A 7500-nucleotide genomic window follows, 5' to 3' on the forward strand; every position below is an offset into this window, starting at 1 on the left:
GGGCTCCGGAGAGCCCCCCTGGAGGCGAGAGCGCCGGGTCGGGGAGGAACCGACCGCCCATGGCGGCCGACGCGCTAACGTCGGCCGGGCGGAGGCCTGCCCCAGGCGCAGTTCGATTTCCAGAATCTCAGGGCCATGACACACAAAGCGTATCCGGGCGTCACCCCGTAACGGGTCATTAAGGCTGAGACGTGGGCGGCCCTGTCCCGCCCGGGGTTTCGTTTAGCGGCCGACGCCGGTTCGTTTTGCGGCCGAACGACGCCGGTTCGTTTAGCGGCCGAACGAAGCCGGCTCGTTTAACGGCCGAGGCCAGCCGGGTTCGTCCCTTCCTTGGATGATTTGCCATTCGTAATAAGAATCGTCACTACCTCAGTGCAGAGGGACTTTTTCGAGGCATTTGTGTCCGCTCGAGAGGCCTCTCGCTGGGCTCGAGAGGTCATGGGATCCGGTAGCCTATCACCTTGGAGAATCAGCGAGGTGCTCTTCCCTATATACCCGATGGCACCTGTTCGGGCCACCGTCCCCTGCTGGACGGGGCCCGGCTCTGTACCGCCCCAGACAGAGCGCCTTCGTCGGTCACGAAGGCAGGGTCGTGGACCCTGGAAGCGCACGAGCCACCCGACTCGGCTTCCATAGCGGCTGGCGGCCCTGGCCCGCCCGAGACGAAGCGCCTTCGTCGGTCAGACAGATAGGGTCGAGGACCCTGGAAGTGCGAGAGCCACCCGACTCGACTTCCACGGCGGCCCGGAGGCCGGGCCCGTCCCCGTCCGTGCCCGGGGACGGGGCACCTTCGTCGGTCAAACGCGTTGGGTCTTGGACCCTGGAAGTGCACGAGCCACCCAACTCGACTTCCATAGCGGTCGGCGGCCCCGTACCGCCCCAGACAGAGCACCTTCGTCGGTCACGAAGAGAGGGTCTTGGACCCTGGAAGTACACGAGCAACCCAACTCGACTTCCATAGCGGTCGGCGGCCCCGTACCGCCCCAGACAGAGCACCTTCGTCGGTCACGAAGAGAGGGTCTTGGACCCTGGAAGTTCACGAGCAACCCAACTCGACTTCCATAGCGGTCGGCGGCCCTGTCCCGCCCCAGACGATGCACCTTCGTCTGTCACACAGATAGGGTCTTGGACCCTGGAAGCCGTCCCCCTCGACTTCCGTAACGGTCGGCGGCCCTGTCCCGCCGCAGACGGGTCACCACTCCGTCTGTCTGTAGGGTCTTGGACCCTGGAAGCCGCCCCACTCGACTTCCATCGCGGTCGGCGGCCCTGGCCCGCCGCAGACGGGTCGCCACTCCGTCTGTCTGTAGGGTCTTGGACCCTGGAAGCCGCCCCACTCGACTTCCATCGCGGTCGGCGGCCCTGGCCCGCCGCAGACGGGTCGCCACTCCGTCCGTCTATAGGGTCTTGGACCCTGGAAGCCGCCACACTCGACTTCCATCGCGGTCGGCGGCCCTGTCCCGCCGCAGACGGTGTGCCACTCCGTCTGTCACACAGATACATAAGGGTGTCTCGGAACCCCGGACGCCGACCGAGACGAAACGCGTGGGGTCGGTGCGCCCGAGAGGGTAGGGTGCCCCGGGGCCGGCCGCTCGCCCGACCGGCTTCCGGGACTCCTTGACCGCTCGGGAGACCTATCCACGCGCCCGCCCGACCGGCGGCCGGGGGCCCTCGACCGCCACACGCGTACCGACGACCGGGGGGTTTCCGTTTTACGGCCGACGCCGAGATCCTTCGACGGTTCCAACAGGGGTTGTTACGCTTTTGTGTTCGCCCGTGTCTGAGCATATATGGTCGGGTCGAACCTTTGAGGCCGTAGCCTGGAGATCCAGGGCGGATCTTTTCTCACAACACGTGTGTCTTTGAGGCCGTAGCCTAGATCCAGAGACTTTAGGATCTTTTTAGCAGTTTTAAGGCCGTAGCCTTGATCCAGGGCGGATCTTTTGAGCAGTTTTAAGGCCGTAGCCTTGATCCAGGGCGGATCTTTTCACAGGTTTTAAGCCGAAGCGCCTTGATCCAGGGACTTTTGGATCTTTTTTTGCCGTTTTTAGGCCGTAGCCTTGATCCAGGGCGGATCGTTTTGCGGCCGTAGCCGAGTTCCATCACCCAAGGTAGCTTTAGTTTTTAGGCATTAGCCTTGATGATCCAGGGCGGATCGTTTTGCGGCCGTAGCCGAGTTCCATCACCCAAGGTAGCTTTAGTTTTTAGGCATTAGCCTTGATGATCCAGGGCGGATCGTTTTTTCCCATCTTTCGGGTATGAGCTCTTTAATTGTGAGCCTTCGGCCGACACTCGCCCGGGGCGCTGCCTCACATCAGACGCCCTTCGTCCGTTCCAACCGTTCCAGTTCTTTTAACGGTTTTTCGTTCATCGCACACCGACGCGCACAGACCTTTCTTGGGATCTGTCGCAGGGAGGGAGGACGCTGGAGGTCCACTTCGAGGCACCCATCCCTATATACCCGATGGCACCTGTTCAAACGACCGCCCCTTGAGAGAAGGGGCCCTTCCCGTGGCTCGTCCGGGAGGAGGCGCCCGCGTCGGAAGGCGCCGTAAGGTCGGAGACCCTGGAAGTGCACGAGTCACCCGCTTTTACCTCCAGGCCCTCTGTCGTACTTCTCGTGTCCGCTCACGAGACCTCTTTTCGGCTTTATGGAAGTGCACGAGTCACCCGCTTTTGCCTTTTCTGGAAGTGCACGAGTCACCCGCTTTTGCTTCCAGGCCCTCTGTCGTACTTCTCGTGTCCGCTCACGAGACCTCTCTTCGGCCTGGGGGTGCGCCACGTACACCCCCGCGTCCGCATTCGAGTCACCTCTTCGGGCTCATGAGGTAGGGTCGGTGACCCTGGAAGTCAGAGACTTCCAGGCCTTCTGTCGTACACCCTCGCGTCCGCTCACGAGACCTCTCTTCGGCCTGGGGGTGCGCCACGTACACCCTCCCGCGTCCGCTTTCGAGTCACCACTCTGGGCTACGGAGGTAGGGACGTGTGCCCTGGAGGAACCTGACTTCCAGGAGGGAGGGCCGCCCTGTCAGGCCCGCTTTCGAGTCACCCATCTGGGCTAAGGAGGTAGGGACGTGTGCCCTGGAGGAACCAGACTTCCAGGAGGGAGGGCCGCCCTGTCAGGCCCGCTTTCGAGTCACCCATCTGGGCTAAGGAGGTAGGGACGTGTGCCCTGGAGGAACCAGACTTCCAGGAGGGAGGGCCGCCCTGTCAGGCCCGATTTCGAGTCACCCATCTGGGCTAAGGAGGTAGGGACGTGTGCCCTGGAGGAACCAGACTTCCAGGAGGGAGGGCCGCCCTGTCAGGCCCGCTTTCGAGTCACCCATCTGGGCTAAGGAGGTAGGGACGTGTGCCCTGGAGGAACCAGACTTCCAGGAGGGAGGGCCGCCCTGTCAGGCCCGCTTTCGAGTCACCCATCTGGGCTAAGGAGGTAGGGACGTGTGCCCTGGAGGAACCAGACTTCCAGGAGGGAGGGCCGCCCTGTCAGGCCCGATTTCGAGTCACCCATCTGGGCTAAGGAGGTAGGGACGTGTGCCCTGGAGGAACCGGACTTCCAGGAGGGAGGGCCGCCCTGTCAGGCCCGATTTCGAGTCACCCATCTGGGCTAAGGATGGTAGGGACGTGTGCCCTGGAGGAACCGGACTTCCAGGAGGGAGGGCCGCCCTGTCAGGCCCGCCTCGGAGTCACCTCTCTGGGCTAAGGAGGTAGGGACGTGTGCCCTGGAGGAACCAGACTTCCAGGAGGGAGGGCCGCCCTGTCAGGCCCGCCTCGGAGTCACCCATCTGGGCTAAGGAGGTAGGGACGTGTGCCCTGGAGGAACCAGACTTCCAGAGGGAGGGCCGCCCTGTCAGGCCCGCTTTCGAGTCACCCATCTGGGCTAAGGAGGTAGGGACGTGTGCCCTGGAGGAACCAGACTTCCAGGAGGGAGGGCCGCCCTGTCAGGCCCGATTTCGAGTCACCCATCTGGGCTAAGGAGGTAGGGACGTGTGCCCTGGAGGAACCAGACTTCCAGGAGGGAGGGCCGCCCTGTCAGGCCCGATTTCGAGTCACCCATCTGGGCTAAGGAGGTAGGGACGTGTGCCCTGGAGGAACCAGACTTCCAGGAGGGAGGGCCGCCCTGTCAGGCCCGCTTTCGAGTCACCCATCTGGGCTAAGGAGGTAGGGACGTGTGCCCTGGAGGAACCAGACTTCCAGGAGGGAGGGCCGCCCTGTCAGGCCCGCCTCGGAGTCACCTCTCTGGGCTAAGGAGGTAGGGACGCGTGCCCTGGAGGAACCAGACTTCCAGGAGGGAGGGCCGCCCTGTCAGGCCCGCCTCGGAGTCACCCATCTGGGCTAAGGAGGTAGGGACGTGTGCCCTGGAGGAACCAGACTTCCAGGAGGGAGGGCCGCCCTGTCAGGCCCGCTTTCGAGTCACCCATCTGGGCTAAGGAGGTAGGGACGTGTGCCCTGGAGGAACCAGACTTCCAGGAGGGAGGGCCGCCCTGTCAGGCCCGCCTCGGAGTCACCCATCTGGGCTACGGAGGCAGGGACGCGTGCCCTGGAGGAACCAGACTTCCAGGAGGGAGGGCCGCCCTGTCAGGCCCGCTTTCGAGTCACCCATCTGGGCTACGGAGGTAGGGACGTGTGCCCTGGAGGAACCAGACTTCCAGGAGGGAGGGCCGCCCTGTCAGGCCCGCTTTCGAGTCACCCATCTGGGCTACGGAGGTAGGGACGTGTGCCCTGGAGGAAACGGACTTCCAGGAGGGAGGGCCGCCCTGTCAGGCCCGCCTCGGAGTCACCTCTCTGGGCTAAGGAGGCAGGGACGTGTGCCCTGGAGGAACCAGACTTCCAGGAGGGAGGGCCGCCCTGTCAGGCCCGCTTTCGAGTCACCCGTCTGGGCTACGGAGGTAGGGACGTGTGCCCTGGAGGAACCGGACTTCCAGGAGGGAGGGCCGCCCTGTCAGGCCCGCCTCGGAGTCACCTCTCTGGGCTAAGGAGGCAGAGACGTGTGCCCTGGAGGAACCGGACTTCCAGGAGGGAGGGCCGCCCTGTCAGGCCCGCCTCGGAGTCACCTCTCTGGGCTAAGGAGGCAGGGACGTGTGCCCTGGAGGAACCGGACTTCCAGGAGGGAGGGCCGCCCTGTCAGGCCCGCCTCGGAGTCACCTCTCTGGGCTAAGGAGGCAGAGACGTGTGCCCTGGAGGAACCGGACTTCCAGGAGGGAGGGCCGCCCTGTCAGGCCCGCCTCGGAGTCACCTCTCTGGGCTAAGGAGGCAGGGACGTGTGCCCTGGAGGAACCAGACTTCCAGGAGGGAGGGCCGCCCTGTCAGGCCCGCTTTCGAGTCACCCATCTGGGCTACGGAGGTAGGGACGTGTGCCCTGGAGGAACCGGACTTCCAGGAGGGAGGGCCGCCCTGTCAGGCCCGCCTCGGAGTCACCTCTCTGGGCTAAGGAGGCAGGGACGTGTGCCCTGGAGGAACCGGACTTCCAGGAGGGAGGGCCGCCCTGTCAGGCCCGCCTCGGAGTCACCCATCTGGGCTACGGAGGTAGGGACGCGTGCCCTGGAGGAACCATACTTCCAGGAGGGAGGGCCGCCCTGTCAGGCCCGCCTCGGAGGCCTCCCCTCGGGCAGGGGAGGCAGGGTCGGGGACCCTGGAGGAACCGGACTTCCAGGAGGGAGGGCCGCCCTGTCAGGCCCGCCTCGGAGGCCTCCCCTCGGGCAGGGGAGGCAGGGTCGGGGACCCTGGAGGTGCCGGACCTCCAGGGGGACGGAGGCCGAACCCGTGGCCGGGGAGGGTGAGCCTTGCCGGGCTAGGCTCGCGCGGGTTCGAAGGCCTGGTTCGAGAGGACCCCTTCCCCTATATACCCGATGGCACCTGTTCACACTACTGCCCTTTCGAGAGGGGACCCCGACCGGTCCGCGGCCGGGACGGCGCACCTCGGTCGGCCTCGGCGAGTGGGTCGGGGTGCCTGGAGGTGCGCGAGCGGCCCGCCTGGAAGTGCGCGAGCCACCCGACTCTGGCGGCCGGCGCCCCCGGGCCCGTGCCCGCGGCCGACTCGTCTGACCCGGCATCGTCAAGGTCACCAATACCACGGAGCGTCTACGACGCCCCGTTTCCGAGATATCGGCCAATGAACTGCCGGGCGCCGTATCTCGGCCGGGGAAGGTCCTACGGACTCGGGGCCGGGCTCGTCGGAAAGGTCTCGCCCGGGGCTTTCCGACGAGACCGGCCGCGGGTCCGTGCGACCCCGGGGGCCCGAGATACTTCCGGTCGAAAATTCGAATTTCGTTACCGCGCTGCTCCGGCGCCCCGGGTCCGGGGCCTTCGCCCTTCGGGTGGGTGGCTCCTCCGCGGGGGGCCTTTCGAACGAGCCCACCCGCGCGTCGCTAGCCCTTTCCGGGGCCGAGATACGGCCTACCCCCGCGGGATTTTCCCACGGCCGTTTCTCGGGCGCCTCGGGTCCGGGGCCTTCGCCCTTCGGGTCGGTCGCTATGCCGGAGGGGAGCTTTCGAACGAGCCCTCCCTCGAGTCTCTGGCCCTTTCCCGGGCCGAGATACGGGCGGGTGGTCGCGGAATTTTCGCTCGTCCGGGGCTCCGGCGCCCCTAGCGTCCGCCTCGGAGGTCGCCCGGACGCGCGGCCGGTCTCGTTCGAAAGGTCCGTCCCGGGGCTTTCCGACGAGCCCGGCCTCGGGTCCGTGCGACCCCGCCCGCCGGAGATACGTCCGGTCGAAGCTCGCGGAAATTCCCGCGGCCGTATCTCGGGCGCCTCGGGTCCGGGGCCTTCGCCCTTTGGGTCGGTCGCTCCGCCGGAGGGGGCCTTTCGAACGAGCCTACCCGCGAGCCTCTAGCCCCTTCCCCGGCCGAGATACGGCGGTCTATGCCCGGATTTTCCCACGGCCGTTTCTCGGGCGCCTCGGGTCCGGGGCCTTCGCCCTTCGGGTCGGTCGCTATGCCGGAGGGGAGCTTTCGAACGAGCCTACCCGCGAGCCTCTAGCCCTTTCCCCGGCCGAGATACGGCGGTCCCTCCCCGGATTTTCCCACGGCCGCAGCTACGGGCGCCTTTGCTCGGATCGACTCGCCCTTTGGGTCGGTTGCTCTACCGGAGCGGCCCTATCCAACGAGCCAACCCTCGTCTCTCTAACCCTTTCCCCGGCCGAGATACGGCGGTCCCTCCCCGGATTTTCCCACGGCCGCAGCACGGGCGCCTTTGCTCGGATCGACTCGCCCTTTGGGTCGGTTGCTCTACCGGAGCGGCCCTATCCAACGAGCCAACCCTCGTCTCTCTAACCCTAAGCCCGGCCGAGATACGGCGGTCCCTCCCCGGATTTTCCCACGGCCGCAGCACGGGCGCCTTTGCTCGGATCGACTCGCCCTTTGGGTCGGTTGCTCTACCGGAGCGGCCCTATCCAACGAGCCAACCCTCGTCTCTCTAACCCTAAGCCCGGCCGAGATACGGCGGTCCCTCCCCGGATTTTCCCACGGCCGCAGCACGGGCGCCTTTGCTCGGATCGACTCGCCCTTTGG

Source organism: Paramisgurnus dabryanus, unplaced genomic scaffold, assembly GCF_030506205.2.
Source record: "Paramisgurnus dabryanus unplaced genomic scaffold, PD_genome_1.1 h2tg000344l_1_22135__unclustered, whole genome shotgun sequence".
Lineage (NCBI taxonomy): Eukaryota > Metazoa > Chordata > Actinopteri > Cypriniformes > Cobitidae > Paramisgurnus > Paramisgurnus dabryanus.